This window comes from Amblyraja radiata, chromosome 8 (assembly GCF_010909765.2).
Source record: "Amblyraja radiata isolate CabotCenter1 chromosome 8, sAmbRad1.1.pri, whole genome shotgun sequence".
In the NCBI taxonomy this organism is placed as follows: domain Eukaryota; kingdom Metazoa; phylum Chordata; class Chondrichthyes; order Rajiformes; family Rajidae; genus Amblyraja; species Amblyraja radiata.
The window spans coordinates 74,657,520-74,681,358 of record NC_045963.1 but is presented as its reverse complement, the minus strand read 5'-3'; the positions used below and the strand labels follow the sequence as shown (position 1 = coordinate 74,681,358).

Genomic DNA, 23,839 nt, shown 5'->3' with positions numbered 1-23,839 from the left:
CGCTTGCAGCGCCAGAGACCCGGGTTCGATCCCGATTACGGGTGCTGTCTGTACAGAGTTTGTACCTTCTCCCTATCACTGCGTGGGTTTTCACTGAGATCTTCTGTTTTCTCCCACACTCCAAAGACGTGCGGGCATGTGGGATCATTGGCTTGGCATAAATGTAAATTGTCCCGAGTGTGTCTAGGGTAATGTAAAGGGCCTGTACCACTTGCCGATTTTTTTCGGCGACTGCCGGCGTCATTGACTGACGTATCAGGTCGCCGAAAAATTTGCGGCGTGACGCGGCGGTGACGACGTATTATGCGCGGTGTCTCCACAAGTGTCGCGACATTTTTTTTGTCGCCGCTGGATTTTGAAGTGTTCAAAATCTTTTGGCGACACTGATACGTGAGTCAATGACGCCGGCAATGGCCGAAGAAAATCGGCAAGATCGCCAATGTGCAGGTTTCACTGGTCGGCGCGCACACACCCGGTGGGCCGAAGGGCCTGTTTCCGCGCCGCATCTCAAAAATAAACTAAAGCTAGACGCAAAGAGCTGGAATAACTCAGTGGGACAGGCAGCATCTCTGCCTATTCCTTCTCTCCAGAGAGGCTGACTGTCCCGCTGAGTTACTCCAGCTCTTTGCGTCAATCTTCGGTTTAAACCAGCATCTGCAGTTCCTTCCTGAACTCAACTAAAGGTAGGTCAAACAAGTGAATGAAGTATCACGCCAGTGAATAACAATGCCTGTGCAAGGTCATGTTGCTGCAAACCAGTCATCAACTGGTGACATAAATAAACATGAACAAACTATCTTGCATATTATTTGAAGAGCAGGCTCGCTCATTATGTTACCACTAATTTATTTCCAGGTCTTGATGAATATGCAAGTCCGTGGAGGATATTAGCTCAAAGCTGCAGTTCAAAAGGAGGTGAATCTCTCTCCCCCATGGACAAATGGCGAAGAAAATATTCGGAATGGAGGGTTGCATTACAAAATACTATTGTTTATGACAGTGGACAAAAATGCTGGAGAAACTCAGCGGGCGCGGCAGCATCTATGGAGCGAAGGAAATAGGCGACGTTTCGAGCCGAGACCCTTCTTCAGACTGATTGTTTATGACATCAAAGTCCGGAAAGTGCTCGCATGGAAAGCCCTCAATAACATGGGGGAAATCTGGATGTCTCGGATGTCTTAAGGGTCTCAAACTGAGATTCTGCCATGCAACTGGTAGAGACCATATTATTGTACAGGTGTGAGGCATGGACTCTCACTCGAGCACTGTCCAAGTCTCTCGATGGTAACTACACCCAAATGCTCAGAAAAGTTCACAATGTCAGTTGGATGGGACCACATCAACAACGCCCAGCACTTTATGTCTAAGATTTAATAGAGGCGACTTTTCTTTACACAACGGGTGGTAGGTATATGGATCGAGCTTCCAGAAAAGGTAGTGGAGGCAGGTACTACCACAACATTTGAAAATCATTTGGATAGGACAGGTTTCGAAGGATATGGGCCAAACATAGGCAGGGGGGACTAGTGTAGATGGGACGTGTTGGTCGGCGTGGGTAAGTTGGCCCAAAGGCCACACTTTCTGAGACTCTATGACAATGTAAACTCAAACCTGCTACTACAAACATCCATCACAGTTGCATGTGGTGGAACAGAGAAGGAAAGACAAAGTGCTGGAGGAACTCAGCGGGTCAGGCAGCATCTGTGGTGGGAACAGACAGGCTGTGGCATCACCCGATGGTCAGACCACTTACAGTCGAACCCTCGTCAGTGGTTTCGAGGGCTGTCATGTGACGTCATGGGTTAAGGGGAGTATCCTGTTACATCAGCAGATGTTACCTTGAGATCACCAGTCAACGGGTAGCTGAGCTCGAGTTAACGCCCTCGCTCAGCGGCAGCAGCAACAATGACTCAATGTGCTGGAGAGTCCCAAACACACATGTATGTCAAACTTATCTCACCGAATATAGTAACCGTTTGATCACAACAGTTTGGACTCGCTACAAGGCGACGTTTTGGATCGGGACTGAAGAAGGGCCGCGACCCGAAACATCGCCTGTCCATTCCCTCCACAGATGCTGCCTGACCTGCTGAGTTTAGTTTATAGTTTAGAGACACAGCGCGGAAACAGACCGAGTCTGCGCCGACCAGCGATCCCCGCACATTAACACTATTCAACACACTCTAGGGACAATTTACATTTATACCAAGTCAATTAACCTACAGACCCGCACGTCTTTGGAGCGTGGGAGGAAACCGAAGATCCCGGAGAAAACCCACGCAAGTCACGGGGAGAACGTGCGAACTCCGTACGGGCAGCACCCGTAGTCGGGATCGATCCCGGGTCACTGGCGTTGTGAGGCCGCGGCTCTAACCACCGCGCCACCGTGCTGCCCATATTCCTGCAGCATTTTGCGTTTAACCCGTCAGCAGCGGCGATTTGGTGAAGCCGCGTGCGGTCTCGTGATCAATTACGTTGACGCATTCACAAGTCCGCGGTCCACCACTTTCACACACTATCCACGGGGCGCACATCACCAGGATAAACAATCACCTCTGGGGGTTGAGGGCTGCAACCCTCCACAACATCAGCTACATATTATTAATTTGTCACCAGAACCTTTCCCTGCAGTGAACCAGTGCCGCATGCTATTAAAATGTACTGAATGTTACCTTCCGGGTGAAGCATAGAAAATAGGTGCAGGAGGAGGCCAGTTGGCCCTTCGAGCCAGCACCGCCATTCAATATGATCATGGCTGATCATCCAAAATCAGTACCCCGTTCCTGCTTTCTCCCCATATCCCTTGATTCCGTTAGCCCTGAGAGCTAAATCTAACTAAATTATTTGATAAGCCCGAAGAGCTAAATGATTCCGTTAGCCCTAAGAGCTAAAGCTAATTCTCTCTTGAAAACATCCAGTGAATTGGCCTCCACTGCCGTAAGAAGCTGGTTTAAACCGAAGATAGACACAGAAAGCTGGAGTAACCAACCCGCTGAGACACTCCAGCTTTGTTCATTTTAAGTCTCTCTTTGATAAATTTTAAGAATCGGTTTGTATTACATTATATGATCTGCTCAATTTTTAGACTTTGGAGATACTGCGGGGAAACAGGCCCTTCGGCCCATCGAGTCCGCGCCGACCAGCGATCACCCCGAACACTCGCACTATCCTACACACACTGGGGCCAGTTGACAATTTTTACCGAAGCCAATTAACTTGCAAATCCTGCTTGTCTTTGGGATGCGGGAGGAAGCCGGAGCACCCGGAGAAAACCCACGCAGGTCACGGGGAGAACGTACAAACTCCGTACAGACAAGCACCCGTGGTCAGGATCGAACCCGGGTCTCTGGCGCTGTGAGGCAGTAACTCTACCGCTGCTTCACTGCTGCTCCAGCTCTCTGTGTCTTTATTAGCTCATCTGTCTTGCTGAATTAGTGTCAGTCGTGGCTCATTTGCTCGGACACTTGCCTCCAGTCCTTTTATAATTTTATATGTTTCTACAAGATCCCCCTCATCCTTCTAAACTCCAGTAAATACAAGACTAGTCTTTCCAATCTCTCCTCATGTGACAGTCCCGCCATCCCAGGGATCAATCTCGCGAACCTACGCTGCACTGCCTCAATCACAAGGATGTCCTTCCTCAAATTAGGAGACCAAAATTAGGAGTACACAATACTCCAGATGTGGTCTCACCAGAGCCCTATACAACTGCAGAAGAACATCCCTACTCCGATTCTGAAATCCTCTTGTTATGAAGGCCAACATGCCATTATCTTTCTTCACTGCCTGTTGTACCTGCACGCCAACTTTCATTGATGTCGGAGGAAACCCACACGGTCACAGCGAGAACGTGCAAACTCCACAAACACACACAGACAGCACCGGAGGTCAGGATTGAACCCTGGTCTCTGGCGTTGTGAGGCAGCGGTTCTACCGCCTGCGCCACCCTGCCGCCCTTTATAGAAACATAGAAAATAGGTGCAGGAGTAGGCCATTCGGCCCTTCGAGCCTGCACCACCATTCAATATGATCATGGCTGATCATCCAACTCAGTATCCTGTACTTGCCTTCTCTCCATACCCCCTGATCCCTTTAGCCACAAGTGCCACATCTAACTCCCTCTTAAATATAGCCAATGAACTGGCCTCAACTACCTTCTGTGGCAGAGAATTCCAGAGATTCACCACTCTCTGTGTGAAAAATGTTTTCCTCATCTCGGTCCTAAAGGATTTCCCCCTTATCCTTAAACTGTGACCCCTTGTCCTGGACTTCCCCAACATCGGGAACAATCTTCCTGCATCTAGCTCATCTACCCCCTCAATTTAACTTTGCTGCGCCCATCTCCCTGATGTATAAACTGTTTTCTCTGTTTTTTCACACAGAGAGTGGTGAATCTCTGGAACTCTCTGCCACAGAGGGTAGTCGAGGCCAGTTCATTGGCTATATTTAAGAGGGAGTTAGATGTGGCCCTTGTGGCTAAAGGGCTCAGGGGGTATGGAGAGAAGGCAGGTACGGGATACTGAGTTGGATGATCAGCCATGATCATATTGAATGGCGGTGCAGGCTCGAAGGGCCGAATGGCCTACTCCTGCACCTAATTTCTATGTTTCTAACTCTTTGATATCCATCGTGAATGTACACAGTGTGAGGCGAGCGTTTAAATGATACACTTCAAGGCCAATTTGAAAAATATCAAAATACATGCAAATTTCATCATTCAAATTAGGTTTTGAATAAAAAATTCAAACTTGATAACTTAACATTTTAATGTACTTTTCATAACTTGGAGCATGAGATCTGAAGTGCTATATTTGCAAAGCTATAAAATACATCGTTATACTGTGCCCTGAAGCTCAAACAAAATCCGACTGATGCTCATAGAAATACGAAAATATTTTAAACCTTCGGCAAAATGCAAATTCTGGGTGAGATAAATAGAGTCAGAATCACACAGTGTGGAAACAAGACCTTTGGCCCAACTTGCCCACGTCGCCCAACATGCCCCATCTACACTGGTCCCACCTGCCTGCGTTTGGCCCACATCCCTCTAAACCTGCCCCATCCATGTACCAGTCTAAATGTTTCTTAAACGTTGCGAAAGTCCCTTCCTCAACTGCCTCCTCCGGCAGCTCGGGTCTAAAGAAGGGTCTCGACCCAAAACGTCACCCATTCCTTCTCTCCAGAGATGCTGCCTGTCCCGCTGAGATACTCCAGCATTTTGTGTCTATCCTCAGGCAGCTCGTTCCATACACCCCCCACCCCTTGCGTAGAAACGTTGCCGTCCCGGTTCCAATTAAATCTATCCCCCCCCCCCACCCCTCCCCTCACCTTAAACCTATGTCCTCTGGTTTTCAATTCCCCATCTCAGGCCAAAAGCATTTACCCGATCCAATCCTCTCATGAATTTACACACCTCTATAAGATCACCCACTCAGCCTCCTGCCCTCCAAGGAATAGTCTATACGATACAACTTTATTTATCCCAGGAGGGACATTGATCTGCCAACAGTCATAAAACACAAGACAACACAAGAGGGAGAAGAGGAGGGAAGAGACAGTAACCCTAAGATTTTTTTGCCTCCACCACAGTGACGAGGTGCTTGGTGGATACACTGTGGTGGTGTTAATTTGTGTTTACTGTTGTTTATTATTGTATGATTGTATGTATGACTGCAGGCACGAAATTTCGTTCAGACCGTAAGGTCTGAATGACAATAAAGGGATTCAATTCAATTCAATTCAATTCAATTACTGAAACATGAAATTAAAGTGACAAGTGGAAAGTATTGGGGACAATAGGTGCAGGAGTAGACCATTTGGCCCTTAGAGCCAGCACCGCCATTCAATGTGATCATGGCTGATCATCCCCAATCAGTATCCCGTTCCTGCCTTCTCTCCATACCACTTAACTACGCATTGCAAAGTTTGGGGGGGGGGGTTGGGGGGAGATCAGTCCCACTCTCAGTCTACCCCACGACAGAAGGGGGAGGAGTTGTACAGTTTGATAGCCACAGGGAAGAAGGATCTCCTGTGGCGTTCTGTGCTGCATCTTGGTGGGACCAGCCTGTTGCTGAAGGTGCTCCTCAGGTTGACCAGTGTGTCACGGAGGAGGTGAGCTGTATTGTCCAGGATGCTCAGCAGTTTGAGGAGTCACTGCCCTGCTCAACCTCTCCCTTTAGCTCAGGCCCACGGGACCTGGCATCACCCTCGTGAATCTTCTCCGCGCCCCTTTCAGCTTGACAACACCTTTCCGAAAACATGGTTCCCAATCTCCAATATTTTGCCCTGCGTTATGTTTTATTTCCCCAATGTGATTCAGGATTTGGGGAACCTGACACCTGCATGATAACAGTACAAAAGCAACGACCCCATGTGCAATTAAGGTGAAGATGAGGGGTGCCCCAGGTAAGACACAGCGTGCTGGAATAACTCAGCAGGTCAGGCAGCATCTCCGGAGAACGTGGAGAGTGGCGGCATCAGTGGGCCGAAGGGCCTGTTCGCACCCTGAATCTACACAGTGAACTAAATCAACTTGGATAGGACAGGTTTAGTGGGATATGGGTAGTGTTGCCAACTGTCCCGTATTAGCCGGGACATCCCGTATATTGGGCTAAATTGGTTGGTCCCCTCCGGGACAAACAATTTGTCCTAAATTGGACCGCCCTTGCCCCGTATTTGACTGCTACTACTCGGGTCGAGGGGACTGTCGGGTCAGATGCTAGTCGTAGGTACTCGTGGCATCAAGGAGGTCGGGGCATTTTTCTAGCCTGATGAAAAATGTCCACGAGTAAAAAAGGTTGTGAATTAGGTCGTGAAAGTGGGACAGGCCCTTTAAGTTCAGAATTCTGAAGCATGATCTCCCCTGCACAAAACTTTGGAGACTCCTTCTAATCTGCCCCTTCACTTTCCAGGTTTCTAGCCCAAGTTTGAACTCCCAAAATACAGCACTTCACATTTACCTGAATTAAACTCCATTTGCCATTCCTTGGCCCACGTACCCTGCTAATCAGGATCTCGCTGAAAGTCTTGCAAACCATCTTGTAGGTCTACGATACCATCTGTTTGAGTGTAGGATAGGAACTGCAGATGCTGGCTAAAACCGAAGTTAGACACAAAATGCTGGAGTAACTCAGCGGGACAGGCAGCATCTCTGGAGAGAAGGAGTGGGTGATGTTCCGGGTCAAGGGTCACCCGTCCCTTCTCTCCAGAGATGCTGCCTGTCCCGCTGAGTTACTCCAGCATTTTGTGTCCATCTATTTTAGTGTCATCTGCAAACATACTAAATATGCCTAGTACATTCTCATCAAAATCATTAATGAACCAGCATCTATAGTTCCTTCCTACCTCCTCAAGCGGCTCGTTCCATATACCCACCACCCTCTGTGTGAAAAATTTTTGCCCCTCAGCTTCCTATAAGTAATAGGAGTAGAATTAGGCCACTCGGACCATCTAGTCATTCAATCGTGGCTGATCTATCTCTCCCTCCTAAACCCATTCTCCTGCCTTCTCCCCACAACCCCTGACACCCGTACTAATCAAGAATCTATCTGTCTCCACCTTAAAAATATCCACTGACTTGGCCTCCACAGCCGTCTGTGGCAAAAAATTCCACAGATTCACCACCCTCTGACTAAAGAAATTCCCCCTCATCTTTTTAAAGATTCGTTCCTTTATTCTGAGGCTGTGCCCTCTGGTCCTAGACTCCCCTACTAGTGAAAACATAGAAACATAGAATATAGGTGCAGGAGGAGGCCATTCGGTCCTTCGAACCAGCACCGCCATTCATTGTGATCATGGCTAATCATCCCCAATCAATAACCCGTGCCTGCCTTCTCCCCATATCCCTTGATTCCACCAGCCCCTAGAGCTCTATCTAACTCTCTCTTAAATCCATCCAGTGATTTGGCCTCCACTGCCCTCTGTGGCAGGGAATTCCACAAATTCACAACTTTCTGGGTGAAAAAGTATTTTCTCACCTCAGTCCTAAATGGCCTCCCCTTTATTCAAATACTGTGGCCCCTGGTTCTGGACTCACCCAACATTGGGAACATTTTACCTGCGTCTAGCCTGTCCAGTCCTTTTATAATTTTGTATGTTTCTGTAAGATCATAGACTCTGGACACTCATTCCTATCTCCGGCATATTTCCCTACCCTTAATACAAGGCTCGTTGCCCTGTGGTTCTTCTACATTAATTGAATAAAAGAACCACCTCAGCCTCCCCCCAGTCTTCTGGCACCTCACCTGCGACTGGTGAAGATGCAGAAATCTCAATCAGAGATCCAGTTCCTCGACTGCTTCCCTTAACAGCGTGAAGCACCTCTCACCAAACTCCGTGTGTTTATTCAGTGTGCTCCGATACATTTAACATTTCCTCCTTCCTGGTGCAGGCAATTCTCCAGAATATCACTTGCTCCTCCCTTAAATGCCCAGCCTCCACATTCTGCGCCTGGCTACAATATTCAATAGACAATAGGTGCATGAGTAGGCCATTCGGCCCTTCGAGCCAGCACCGCCATTCAATGTGATCATGGCTGATCATCCACAATTCGTTCAGGTCTGGATCTGAAGAAGGGTCCATCACCAGAGACGACCGCCCGACCCGCGTTCTCTAGAGATGCTTCCTTGACCCGCTGGGTTAGACCAGCACTTTTTGTCTTTTGCTCAAGATTCCAACACCTGAAGAAGGGCCCCGACCCAAAACGTCACCTATCCGTGTTCATCGTGACAGGCAGCGTTTCTGGAGAGAAGGAATGGGAGGCGTTTCAGGTCGATTGTAGAAGGGTCTCGATCCTGAAGCATCACCCATTCCTCCTCTCCAGAGACGCTGCCTGTCCCGCTGAGTTCCTCCAGCATTTCATACCTATCTTCGGTATAAACCAGCATCTGCAATTCTTTCCTACACCTATCCATGTTCTCCGGAGATGCTGCCTGACCCGCTGAGTTACTCCAGCACTTTGTGCCTTTTTCTTGTCATTCAGGTCCTCATTCACATATCCTATATTTTTTTCCTAGAAGACCATCTTGTTTCTAATATACTTCAACAAGGCTTTAGGCTTCTCCTTAATCCTACTTGCCAAAGTTATTTACTGGCCCCTCCTTGGCCTAATTTCATTCTTAAGTGGTTTCCTACAATCTGAAGAAGGGTTTCGGCCCGAAACGTCGCCTATTTCCTTCGCTCCATAGATGCTGCTGCACCCGCTGAGTTTCCCCAGAAATTTTGTGTACCTCCTATAATGACTTGTTTGATACTAATTTCCTTTACCTGCCATGCACTTAACATAGAAACATAGAAACTAGGTGCAGGAGGAGGCCATTTGGCCCTTCGAGCCAGCACCGCCATTCATTGCGATCATGGCTGATCGTCCCCAATCAATAACCCGTGCCTGCCTTCTCCCCATATCCCTTGATTCCACTAGCCCCTAGAGCTCTATCTAACTCTCTCTTAAATCCATCCATCCACTTGATTTTCTTGCCTGGTCAAATTCCTCTCTTAACCAAGGTTCCCTAAACTCACTCCGTCTGAACAAGGATCCCGACCCAAAATGTCACCAAATCCTTTTCTTCAGCGATGCTGCCTCATGCCCTGCTGAGTTACTCCAGTATTTTGTGTCTATCTTCCACAGACTCACCATCTTCTCCTCTGACATTTACCACGTCATGCTCACATTGCACTCTAGTTGCAGGTCCTAAACATCAGGCTACTTAACTCAGGGGTCGGCAACCTTGTTCTGCACAGGGAACAGGACCCATGCCTGTGAGCAGATGGCGGGCCACATCTATCGCCATCGTGTCACACTTGGTGTCGTTTTTTCGCGTTCGTTTTCACAGGTTTTGCAATTCGTTTTCTGCAGTTCCCAGGTCAGCTCGCCTGCCCCGGGACTGGCTGCAGTTCCCAGGTCCCGGAAACTAATTGAAGAAAAATACGCCTGCAGGCCGGATAATCTTGGATTACAGGGCCGGATCCGGCCCCTGGGCCGTAGGTTGCCAACTGCTGCCTTTACTAAACATTATTCCCTTTATCTGTATTATCCTGGGTAGATCAGTGTCACTCATGTTATGAGTCATGCTTTTGTAGTTACGCCCACTGGCTTTACAGTAACCCTCCTTGCCTGGTTCCCTTAGAATTAGATAGACATGCAAGTGTGAAGTCATATTTGTTATGTAGTTAATAAAATCTTTGGACCTTTACCTTGCTGTAAAGGGCCTGTCCCACTTGGCTGTCAATCGCGCGCCTTTTACGCGACCCGCTAGCGTGTGGGTAGCGCGTGGGTAGCGCGGGGCGGGCGCATGGAGTGGCGTGGAGGAGTGTGGACTTCGCCCTGCACGAAATCTTCGCGCGCCAACGGCCTGTCGCGTAACTGACGGCCAAAGTGGGACAGGCCCAAGACCCTGGCGCGGCACAACGTCTCACCTCCAACAGCAGCAGAAGCAGCAAACGATCGTCGAACTCGGCCTGGGACTCACGGCCGTTGCGGTCCGGATCCGCCCCCACTCCTACTCCCAGAGCGGGGCCAAGACGATTGGAGATAGACACAAAATGCAGGAGTAACTCAGCGGGACCGGCAGCATCTCTGGAGAGAAGCAATGGGTGACGTTTCGGCTCGAGACCCTTCTTCAGAAGAAGAGTGTCGACCCGAAACATCATCCATTCCTTCTCACTGGAGATGCTGCCAGTCCCGCTGAGTTACTCCTGCATTTTGTGTCCATCTTCAAATGACGTCACGCGCTCCAGTTGGCTGTGCGGACGCATGATGACGCGCGCGACCGTTGTGCGTCAGTCACTACCGGCCTGTCGCGTAAATGACGGCCCAAGTGGGACAGGCCCTTAAGGCTTCAGTTATTTACAACAGCCGAAATACAACATGGTGTCAGAAGTGGGATGTATCTGTACACAGTGGACGGCTCGATTGTAATCATGTATCGTCTTTCTGCTGACTGGTTAGCACGCAACAAAAAGCTTTTCACTGCTCCCCGGTACACGTGACAATAAACTAAACTGAACTAAACTAAAGATAGACACAGAAAGCTGAGGTAACTCATCTGCCCATTCCTTCCACAGATGCTGCCTGGCCCACAGAGGTCCTCCAGCACTCTGTGTGTTGTGCTTCATTAAGAAAATGTTTAGAATCAGATGCAACTGGAATGAATCTACAATTCATGAAATTGAATGCTTGCTTTCAACATAATTTACAAGCTGCGCCAACCTAATATTCTTTATACCACAAATTAAACTGATTACCTTAACGAGATATTCAGAGTTGAAATGGTGAGGGAGGATTATGATGAAGTGGATGAAGTTATTTAACTACATGATCATCTCCTTGTTCATAAGGGTCCCATATCTGAGGAAGGATGTGTAGGAAAGAACTGCAGGTGCTGGTTTAAATCGAAGATAGACACAAAATGCTGGAGTAACTCAGCGGGACAGGCAGCATCTCTGGAGATAAGGATTGGGTGACGTTTCGGGTCGAGACCCTTCTTCAGACTGATGTCAGGGGAGTGGGAGGTACGGAGATAAAATGTAGTGAGAGACAGTAAGACTGGTCGGAGAACTGGGAAGGGGGAGGGGATGGAGAGAGAGAGAGAGAGGGAAAGCAGGAGCTAGTTGAAGTTAGAGAAGTCAATGTTCATACCGCTGGATTGTGAACTACCCAAGCGAAATATGAGGTGCTGTTCCTGCAATTTGCGCTGGGCCTCACTCTGACAATGGAGGAGGCCCAGGACAGAAAGGTCAGATTGGGAATGGGAGGGGGAGTTGAAGTGCTGGGCCACCGGGAGATCAGGTAGGTTAAGGCGGACTGAGCGGAGGTGTTCAGCGAAACGATCGGCGAGCCTGCGCTTGGTCTCGCCGATGTAGAGAAGTTGACACCTGGAACAGCGGATACAGTAGATGAGGTTGGAGGAGGTGCAGGTGAACCTCTGCTTCACCTGGAAAGACTGTCAGGGTCCTTGGATGGAGTTGAGGGGGGGGAGGTAAAGCGACAAGTGTAGCATTTCCTGCGGTTGCTGGGGAAAGTACCCGGGGAGGGGGTGGTTTGGGTGGGAAGGGACGAGTTGACCAGGGAGTTGCGGAGGGAACGGTCTCTACGGAAAGCGGAAACGGGAGGAGATGGGAAGATGTGGCCAGTAGTGGGATCCCAATGGAGGTGGCAAATGTGTTGGAGGATTATATGCTGTATGCGACGACTGATGGGGTGGAAGGTGAGGACAAGGGGGACTCTGCCCTTGTTACAAATGGGGGAGGGGGAGCAAGAGCGGAGTTGCGGGATATCGAATAGACCCTAGTGAGAGCCTCATGGGGGGGAAGAGGGGGACCCCCCCCTACCCTCAAGAGTGAGGATATTCTGGTGTGGAACACCTCACCCTAAGCGCAGATGCGGCGTAGACGGAGGAATTAGGAGAAGGGGATGGAGTCTTTACAGGAAGCAGGGTGGGAAGAAGTGTAGTCTAGATAGCTATGGGAGTCAGTAGGTTTGTAGTAGATGTCGGTCAATAGTCTATTTCCTATGATGGAGACGGTGAGATCTAGAAACGATAGGGAGATGTCGGAGATGGTCCAAGTGAATTTAAGCTGGCATTAAACCTATCTTTGTTACAACTTTAACACTCAACAATAGGGTGGTGCAACGGGTAAAGCTGCTGCTTTACTGCCTCAAGTGCTGTCTGTGTGGAGTTTGAACGTTCTCCCTGTGACTGCGTAGACGGAGGAATTAGGTTTAATGCCAGCTCAAAATAGGTATTCTGTGCCACGTACAATATGTTTGACTTGAATTATAAGGTCATAAGTGATCGGAGCAAAATTAGGCCATTATCAGTGGAGGTGGTGGAGGCAGGTTCGATTTTTATCATTTAAAAATAAATTGGATAGTTATATGGACGGGAAAGGAATGGAGGGTTATGGTCTGAGTGCAGGTAGATGGGACTAGGGGAGAATAAGTGTTCGGCACGGACTAGAAGGGCCGAGGTGGCCTGTTTCCGTGCTGTAATTGTTTTATGGTTATATGGTTATCAAGTCTACTCTGCCATTCAATCATGGCTGATCTATCTCTCCCTCCTAACCCCATTCTCCTGCCTTCTCCCCATAACCCCCGACACCCGTACTAATCAAGAATCTATCTATCTCTGCCTCAAAAATATCCACCGACTTGGCCTCCACACCCTTCCGTGGCAATGGATTCCACAGGTTCACCACCCTCTGACGAAATAAATTCCTCCTCATCTCATCTCCGGTTTCCTCCCACGGATATGTGGGTTTGTAGAGAATGGGTGCAGGAGCAGGCCATTTGGCCCTTCGAGCCTGTAGGTTAATTGGCCCTTTGTAATTTGCCCTCAGCGTGTAGGGAGTGGATGCGAAAGTGGAATAACATAGAACTGGTGTGAACGGGTTATCGCTGGCCGGCGCGGACTCGATGGGCCGAAGGGCCTGTTTCCGTACTGTATCTCCAAGGTAAATGAAGGTGACGTTTTCGGCTGTTTTGGAATCACCGAGCTCAATGTATGTAAATATTGAAGATAGACGCAAACTGCTGGAGTAACTCAGCGGGACGGGCAGCATCTCCGGAGAGAAGGAATGGGTGACATTTCGGGTCAAGTCTGAAGAAGGGTCTCGATCCGAAACGTCACCCATTCCTTCTCTCCAGAGATGCTGCCTGTCCCGCTGAGTTACTCCAGCATTTTGTGTCTTATCTTCTTTGTAAACCAGCATCTGCAGTTTCTTCCTGCGCACATCGATGCACAGGTGGCACAGCGGTAGAGTTGCTGCCTTACAGCGAATGCAGCGCCAGAGACCCGGGTTCGATCCCGACTACGGGTGCTGTCTGTACGGAGTTTCCACGTTCCCCCCGTGACCTGCGTGTGTTTTCTCCAAGATCTTCAGTTTCCTCCCACACTCCAAAGACGTGCAGGTTTGCAGGTTAATTGGCTTGGTAAATGTAAAATAAATTGTCGCTAGTGGGTGTGGGATAGTGTTAATGTGCGGGGATCGCTGGTCGGCGCGGACCCGGTGGGCCGAAGGGCCTGTTTCCGCACTGTATCTCTAAACTAAACTAAACATAACATGTAAATATTGATTTGTTTAATTTAAATTTGCATATCAATTGTGTCAAAGTTGTATTTGGCACTTTATGAAAGCTTTTTTTATTGGCTTCAGGCTTGTTTTGATCGGTTAGCAGGAGTTGGCGTTCTCAGGATATTTTGGCCGTCGTTGTTAATAGGTGATTAGTGTTAATCAAGTTAGATTGAGGTGAAAGACCGGCCACAATGGTAGAGCTGCTGCCTCACAGCGCCAGAGTCCCAGGTTTAATCCTGACCTCCAGTGCTGTCTGCGTGGAGTTTGCACGTTCTCCCTGTGACTGTGTGGGTTTTTCTCCGGGTGCTCCGGTTTCCTCCCACTTTTTCGGAGTCAAAGTTAAAATCAATAGGTCACTCCACTATATTGTTTAAAAGAACGTGCCTGTCAGCTTGTTTAGTTTAGAGGTACAGCGCGCAAACAGGCCATTCGGCCCACCATGTCTGCACCAACCAGCGATCTCCGCACACTAACACTATCCGACACGCACCATGGACAATTTACAATTTATAATTGGCTAAGCCAATTAACCTACAAACTTGTACAGCTTTGGAGCAAACGCACGGGGAGAACGTACGAACTCTGTACAGACAGCATCCGTAGTCAGGATCGAACCCGTGTCCCGAGTGCTGTGAGGCAGCAACTCTACTGCTGTGCCAACGAGATACTCCAGCACTTTCTTTGGTATAAACCAGCATCTGCAGTTGATTGTCACTATGTAAGAGTTGGTCTTGGCATCGTGTTCGGCACAGACATTGTGGGCCGAATGGCCTGCTCCTGTGCTGTACGATGTCCTATGTTCTATCTCATGGGTTGAGCACAAACCACCATCACCAGCCCCACCTTTCTCAGCGTTGTTCCCGAGGCCTTTGTTTATCTAATTGGAACATCATACAAAACAAACAAGTTCCCGCGCAGGTACAAGAAGTCCCCCACTGTACAGGATTCTTGGCAACCAAACAGGTAACAAAATTACAGGGAAATTCATTTACCACAACGGGAATGAAATTCTAAGTAAAGTAAAAGGTAGGTGCAGCAAGGCAGTCACGGTGGCGCAGCGGTAGAGTTGCTGCCTCACAGCACCAGAGACCCCGGTTCGATCCTGACCACGGGTGCTGTCTGGACGGCGTTTGTACGTTCTCCCCGGGACCACGTGGGTTTTCTCCAGGTGCTGCGGTTTCCTCCCACACTCCAAAGATGCGCAGGTTTGTAGGTTAATTGGCTTTGGTAAAATCTGTAAATTGTCCCGAGTGTGTGTAGGATAGTGTTAGTGTGCTATTCTGCACATTGGGGACAATTTTTACAAAGCCAAGTAAGCTGCAATCCCATATGTATTTGTGGCATGGGGGGGGGGGGGGGGGGGGGGGGAGAAAGTGGAGCAACCGGTGAAAACCCACGCAAGACACGGGGAGAACGTACAAACTCCGTACGGACAGCTACCGTAGTCAGGATCGAACCCGGGTCTCAATAGACAATAGGTGCAGGAGTAGGCCATTTGGCCCTACAAGCCAGCACTGCCATTCAATGGGATCATGGCTGATCATCCACAATCAGCACCCCGTTCCTGCCTCCCCCCATATCCCCCGACACTGCTATTTTTAAGAGCCCTATCTAGCTCTCTCTTGAAAGCATCCAGAGAACCGGCCTCCACCGCCCTCTGAGGCAGAGAATTCCACAGACTCACCACTCTCTGTGAGAAAAAGTGTTTCCTCGTCTCCGTTCTAAATGGCTTACTCCTTATTCTTAAACTGTGGCCCCTGGTTCTGGGCTCCCCCAACATCGGGAACATGTTTCCTGCCTCTAGCGTGTCCAAACCCTTAATCTTATATGTTGAAATGAGATCCCATCTCATCCTTCTAAACTCCAGAGTGTACAAGCCCAGCTGCTCCATTCTCTCAGCATATGACAGTCCTGCCAGCCAGGGAGTCTAAAACACTTTTGACGACCCAAAACTTAACCTATTCCTTCGCTCCATAGATGCTGCCTCACCCGCTGAGTTTCTCCAGCACTTCTGTCTACCTTCGATTTTTCCAGCATCTGCAGTTCTTTCTTAAACATTTACCCAAAGGATAATGTGTTTGCAATGGAGACCTTCACCACTTACATTCTTAATGAAAAATTATCTTTGCAGGGATAAGGCACGACAATAACCTCAATACACTCTTCGTTGGAAACATCAGAGCAAGACGTATTGTAATTCATCATTGGAGAAACAGTATCTCATATTTCACTTGGGCAGTGGTATGAATATTGATTTCTCTAACTTCAAGTAACCCCTGCATTCCCTCTCTCTCTATCCCTCCCCCACCCAAGTCGCACCAGCTTCTCGTTCTCACCTAGCAGACAGCTAACAGCGGCCTGTTTCCTGTACGGTGGTGCAGCGGTAGAGTTGCTGCCTTACGGCGCTTGCAACACCAGCGACCCGGGTTCGATCCCGACTACGGGCGCTGTCTGTACGGAGTTTGTCCGTTCTCCCCGTGACCCTTCGTGGGTTTTCTCTGAGATTTTCGGTTTCCTCCCACGCTCCAAAGACGTACAGGTTTGCAGGTTAATTGGCTTGGTATTTACAAGCGTAAATTGTCCCTAGTGTGTGTAGGATAGTGTTAATGTGCGGGGGATCGCTGGTCGGCACGGACTCGGTGGGCCGAAGGGCCTATTTCTGCCCTGCATATCTAAACTAAACAAAGGTTAAAGGATAAGAAAGAACTGCAGATGCCGGTTTAAATCGAAGGTCGACACAAAATGCTGGAGTAACTCAGCAGGGCAGGCAGCATCTCTGGAGCGAAGGAATGGGTGATGTTTCGGGTCAAGACCCTTCTTCAGACTGATGGTAAATGGTCGGTACAGGTGAGAAAGGGTTTTTTTTTTGGTTGGGCAGATAGAAAACATGGAAAATAGGTGCTGGAGGAGGCCATTCGGCCCTTCGAGCCGATGGTTGGACACAGGCCAGTGATGAAAAGTCAGAAAGAGCGCAGACGAAAAGGACTGAGGAGTTGTGAATTGTGAATCCAAAAGAAGGAATGTGGATGGAAGGAGAGGGGGAGGAGCAGGGGGAGGGGGAGGGCCAGGGTTAGGAGGAGGGGGGAGGGGGTAGGGGGGAAAGAGGTGTCCAGTAAAGGCACAAAGTTTGTAGGATAGTGTTAATTTGTGGTTTGATCACTGATCGGCGCGGACTCGGTGGGCCGAGGATCCTGTTTCAACGCTGTATGTCTAAGTCTAAAGTCCTGCTGAAGTGTCAACAATAGACAATGACGCTCAAATTCTGATGCACAATATGAATTAGCAACTAATTAATCCAGAGCAAAACCAACATGAGTAATGTATCAGAATTTAGTTCGTTTTAAAGATACAACGTAGAAACGGGCCCTTCGGCCTACCGAGTCCGCACCGACCAGCGATCCCCGCACATGAACACTATCCTATGCACACACCAGGGACAATTTTACATTTACACCAAGCCCATTAACCTGGAACCCTGCACGTCTTTGGAGTGTGGGAGGAAACCGGAGCACCCAGGGAAAACCCACGCAGGTCACGGGGAGAACGAACAAACTCCGCGCAGACAGCACCCGTAGTCGGGATCGAACCCGGGTCTCCCGGTGCTGTAGGCGCTGTAAAGGGCCTGCCCCACTTAGGTGATTTTTTTAGGCGATTTTTTTAGGCGAGTGCCGTAGTTGTAGCAGGTCGCCGAAATACTGGCGACTGGACCCCCCCCCCCCCCACGACAATGTCTACGGTAAGCCACAACAACCTACCACCAAATCGATGGCAAGCTACGGCAAGCTAACGCCAACTGGCGACCCATTCGACACGACTTAGGACCACACCTATGACAACCTACGACCATACAGGCGACAACCTACTGACAACAACCTACGGCAAGCTACCGACAACCCGCGAGAAGCTACAACCTTGTCGGCGACAACTGAAGACAACGCCTGTCGCCACATGACTTCTCTTGACGGCGGTTCCCGTCGCCGGTTGATGTAGGTAGTCGCCAATGGAATTCACCAAACTCAGAACCGGCGACTACCTACATCACCTGGCGACAACACCTACGTCAGGAGAAGTCAAGCTACGCTCATTGGCGTCAAACTCCAGCGTTGAAAATCCAGCGGCGACCAGAAAGACGCTACGACTCTTTGGGCGACTGAGGAGACGACTCACGACCGTACAGGCGACACCCCGGCGACAGCCTAGTAGCCTGTAGTCGCCTAAAAAATCGCCCAACTGGGACAGGCCCTTAAGGCAGCAACTCTGCCGCTGCGCCACCAAGCCGTCCGATTCTCAAAAGCAGGAATTTAATTCAATCGTGTAAGAGCACCCGGCACTTGTTACCTCGGGGGGGGGGGAAGAACGTTCAGAACAGTTTTGCGCCGAGAGAAACGAGAAGAGTGAAATGGATCTGACGCAGGCTTCCACCATCGTTATTGCAACCTCTCGAGCTAATATGCCCAGGAGCTCACTCTTTGGCTTCCAATTCAGATGTTATTACCAAAGCATGTGTAGGTGTAGGAAGGAACCGCCGCTGCTGGTCTAAACCGAAGATAAATAGCTGATGGGTTCAAGAGTCAAGAGTGTTTTATTGTCATGTGTCCCAGATATGACAATGACATTCGTACTTGCGGCAGAACAACAGAATATGTAAACATAGTACAAAACGGAATATAAAAGTTCAGTGTGACTAGTATATATATGGACCATAGTCCATATATATATGCACACAATAAATAAACAGATATAGTGCAATAATAATAATAATAGACTGTTATTGTTCAGAGCTTATTTAATGTTGTGTTTAATAGCCTGATGGCTGTGGGGAAGTAGCTGTTCCTGAACCTGGATGTTCCAGATTTCAGGCTCCTGTACCTTCTTCCCGATGGCAACGGTGAGATTCCAACCCGAAATGCCCTCTTGCCCTTTCCCTCCACAGATAATCAAGGCAGCAGCATAATATAGACAATCTAGACAATAGGTGCAGGAGTAGGCCATTCGGCCCTTCGAGCCAGCACCGCCATTCAATGTGATCACGGCTGATCATCCACAATCAGTACCCCGTTCCTGCCTTCTCCCTACATCACCTGATTCCGCTATCTTTAACTCTATCTAGCTCGCTCTTGAAAGTATCCAGAGAACCGGCCTCCACCGCCCTCCGAGGCAGAGAATTCCAGACACACAACTCTCTGTGCGAAAAGGTTTTTCCTCCCCGGGTGCTGTCTGTGTGGAGCTTGCATGTTCTCCCTGTCGTGACCGCGTGGGTTTCCTCCGGGTGCTCTGGTTTCCTGCCACTTACCAAAGACCTGCAGGTTTGGCCTCTGATAATTTAGTCCTGATGTGCTGGGAGTTGATAAGAAAGTGGGATGCCGTGGAACAAGTGATTGATGGTCGGGGTGGTCTCAGTAGGCCGAAGTTTCCATGCTGTATCTCCCTCTTTAAATGCCGAGAACTATATTCTGCACTCTGTATGAGACCCTTGCTCAATCTATTGTGCTTATTGTAGAAGCTCCCAACTGCTGGAAGACAATGAAGGGAAACATAGAAACATAGAAAATAGGTGCAGGAGTAGGCCATTCAGCCCTTCGAGCCTGCACCGCCATTCAATATGATCATGGCTGATCATCCAACTCAGTATCCTGTACCTGCCTTCTCTCCATACCCCCTGATCCCTTTAGCCACAAGGGCCACATCTAACTCCCTCTTAAATATAGCCAATGAACTGTGGCCTCAACTACCTTCCGTGGCAGAGAATTCCACAGATTCGCCACTCTCTGTGTGAAAAATGTTTTTCTCATCTCGGTCCTAAAAGATTTCCCCCTTATCCTTAAACTGTGACCCCTCGTTCTGGACTTCCCCAACATCGGGAACAATCTTCCTGCATCTAGCCTGTCCAACCCCTTAAGAATTTTGTAAGTTTCTATAAGATCCCCCCTCAATCTTCTAAATTCTAGCGAGTACAAGCCGAGTCTATCCAGTCTTTCTTCATATGAAAGTCCTGACATCCTGAAGAGATTGAACTTTTTTTCGCCTTCCATCACAGTGAGGAATGTGGAGGAGTCACTGTGGTGGATGTTTATGTTAAAATGTATTTTGTGTGTTCTGTTGCTTTTTATTGGTGGCAAATCAAATTCCTCGTATGTTGCAAAACATACTGGGCTAATAAACTATGATTTCCCTCTTTAGGTGCAGGATTGAATTGAATTACGATGAAGTTTGGCTTAAATATATTTCTGTCTAATGCTATCTGATCTGCTTGGATGGCAAGGCTTTTCACTGCACCTCGGTGCATGTGATACTAATAACTTAGCCTAAACTGGCCTGGGTAGAGTGGATGTGGAGAGGATACCGAACGTCTCGGAGAAAACCCACGTGGCCGCGGGGAGAACGTACAGGCAGCACCCGTGGCCGGGATCGAACCCGGGTCGCCGGGTGCTGTACGCGCTGTAAGGCAGCAACTCTACCGCTGCGCCACTGTGCTTGTAGTGCAGGATCGAACCTGGGTCTGGGGCGCAGTAAGGCAGCAGCTCTACCCGCTGCGCCAATGCTGACCCTTTTCCCAAGTTCACAAGTTATAGGAGTAGAATTAGGCCAGACTCTCCTCGTCAGACTGAGTGTAGGGTGGGGAGAGAAAGCTGGAAGAGTGCCTGAGACAACAACAAAAAAATCACACGGCCCATATCAATATTAAATGCACATACTACAGTCTCACAAGTACATTTATGATTTATTATAAGCACTTCGAAGAGAAACATTCAACATGTGATTCAGAATTTAACATGCCCTGGCTCATTACTACACTTGCATTCAGAGAGATTTCCCAAAAGAATAGACAGCAGCCTCTTTATTGCCAACTTTAAATTGTTCAAAGTTCACGTGGTTTCCCCTCATTCTATTTTCAAAGCTTGGAGCTTCAATCAGTATTCGAACATTTAATTAACTGCGGATGTAGAACTGGCTTCAGTTTGTGTGATATGCACGTCACTTCTATTGATTTGAGTTTGGTTAAGTTTAGTATGGAGATACAGCGCATATACAGGCCCTTCGGCCCACCGAGTCCATGCCGACCAGCGATCCCCGCACACGAACACTATCCCACACACACTAGGGACAATTTGCAATTTCACCAAAGCCAATTAAGCTACAAACCCGCACATCTTTGGGGTGCGGGAGGAAACCGGAGATCCAGGAATAAACCCACGCAAGTCACGGGGAGAGCATGCAAACTCCGTGCGGACAGCGCCCGTAGTCAGGATCGAACCCGGGTGAAGTTTCTGGCGCTTTCAGGCAGCAACTCTACCGCTGCGCCACCTAAAAGAGAAATGGAGAATGCGGGCATCGATCCCGCTACCTCTCACATGCTAAGCGAGCGCTCTACCATTTGAGCTAATTCCCCAGCACTAATTCCCCAGGCCAGAGATAGAATTACATGGACAAATATCATGTGAACGTGACCAGCTCTCATCGTTCTAGGATGGCACAGAATATCAAGTTTCACCAGCTGCTTTCAAACAGAAACTCAGTAAACTAACGATGCAACTAGACACAAAATGCTGGAGCAACTCAGCGGCTCAGGCAGCATCTCTGGAGAGAAAGAATGGTTTAGCTTAGTTTAGAGATGTAGCGTGGAAACAGGTCCTTCGGCCCATCGAGTCCGTGCTAACCAGCTATCCCAGCACGCTAACACTATCCCACACACACTAGGGACAATTTACAATTTTACCAAAGCCAATTAACCTACACACCAGCAAGCCTTTGGAGTGTGGGAGGAAACAGGAGCAGACCAAACCTGGTCTGAAGAAGGGTATCGACCCGAAGCTTCACCTATTCCTTTTCTCCAGAGATACTGCGAGTGTTGCCAACTGTCCCGTATTAGCCGGGACATCCCGTATATTGGGCTAAATTGGTTTGTCCCGTACGGGACCGCCCTTGTCCCGTATTTGACTGCTACTACTCGGGTCGAGGGGACTGTCGGGTCGGAGCGCCGTCTCCGCCCCTGCCTCACTCGTCCCGACGTAGTGCAGCCCGTGGAGTGCAGCAGCAGCAGCAGCGCCTCGCCCATGGCCCCGTCGGTCGGTCGGCAGCCCGGCCAGCAGTCCGACCTTCGGACCTTCGCTTACCGCCGACACCACCACCCCTCCTTCTCGTGGCCGATCATCAGTTCATGAGTTGGATGGGCCGCCGGACTTTGCGCGCGACGTCGCGCGGCCCGGGCCAAAACTCCTCAGCTGGCCCGCCGGCTGGGCTTTGTGTGCAGTCCAGCACCCGGGCCAACTCATCATTCACCCAGCCACGGCCGAGTCGGTCAACGAATTGCCGTCGGGAATTTGTCCCTTATTGTGACCTTTTGTCCCTTATTTGGGAGTGAGAAAGTTGGCGACCCTAGATACTACCTAACCCTTTGAGTTACTCTAGCGTTTTGTGTCTATCTTTGTTGTAAAGCAGCATCTGCAGTTCCTTCTTACACATAAACCTATGTATAGCAATGTTACAAAATTTTGAGATTTAAAAAATCAAGTCTTTAATTTATCCCATCAGATAAAGCATAAAAAGAAGTTAATTTGACACCTAATTCACTTTCATATCTTCGGTATTAAAAAAGTCATGACCATTTTCATACTCGGAAATTGGCATCTTGTTCCCTATTGCTTTTTCATTGACTTAACACAAAAGCTGTGATCGAGAACATTTAAAAGCCCATAACTTTCTTAAAATTTAAGAGAACTGAAAGAAATGTTCAGTTATTTTAGATTGAAGCATTCTGAAACAAATATGAAACAATCTTGTTCAAGAAGGAACTGTAGATGCTGGAAAATCGAAGGTACACAAAAATGCTGGAGAAACTCAGCGGGTGCAGCAGCATCTATGGAGCGAAGGAAATAGGCAACTTATCGGGCCGAAACCCTTCTTCAGACTGATAGGGGGTGGCGGGGAGAAGGAAGGAAAAAGGAGGAGGAGGAGCCCGAGGTTAGATGACTTGAAATTAAAGCATATAGTTAGTTAGTTACCTAATTGTAGCTAATTACAAAATTCAATTACTAGATCTAAACATCTATCCATTTCTTAAGAATAGATTAACATTTTTAAATAGCCTAAGTGTCCAAATAACATTCACACAAGAATTCACAATATAACATAATTTTTAAATCTCATTGTCATGGGTTTATAGGCCAAATGGAAGGAATTTAATGTTCAATACCTGTAAATTAATGGCCATTTAAATCAGCTTGCGAGTGGGATTTTCTGGAACGGGACCATTTGGAACATTGGGGTTTGCAGTGATTTAGTCCCCATATCGGCAGCAAATACACTGCCGGTTCGTTCAGGGACTAAATCACCGTTTCGCAACTTAAAATGTGAATTAATTGCATCTTAAGAAACATTTTTATACATAAAAATAAACTACTTTCTTTTACCTGTCCCCTACGTAAAATCCATCCCCGTTGTCGGCGTTGACGACTTCAGAAGCTGATTTAAAAATCACTCCAGCGATTAACTTGTCGGGCAATTTTTTTTTAAAAACACACAGAACGGCCGTCGGAACGATTCTTTAGCAACATCTTGCACTCCAACAAATATAATTCACGACCAGGTCGGAAAAAAACCGCGTTTTAACCCCGCCCCCCCCTCTAAAGCGCCAAAATCGCGCACACGGCCAGTGGCAGAATTACAGCGCCGCTGAAGGTAAGTATTGTAACATGCCTACTATGCAAATCTATAACTGCAAACTGGAAAGTAAATGATAAAACATATTTTCTCCATCGCTTCCTGCAAA

The 23,839-nt window shown here is 48.4% G+C and overlaps 1 protein-coding gene and 1 non-coding gene across 3 annotated transcripts in view; both read right to left on the bottom strand.

The window, feature by feature from the left end:
* The window catches only part of plcb4 (phospholipase C beta 4), a 445,314-nt gene that overhangs the window by 316,646 nt on the left and 104,829 nt on the right, over positions 1 to 23,839 (bottom strand). The window lies entirely within an intron of this gene.
* trnaa-agc lies at positions 21,388 to 21,460 on the bottom strand. Its single transcript has one exon. It is a non-coding gene; the product is annotated as a tRNA-Ala (tRNA).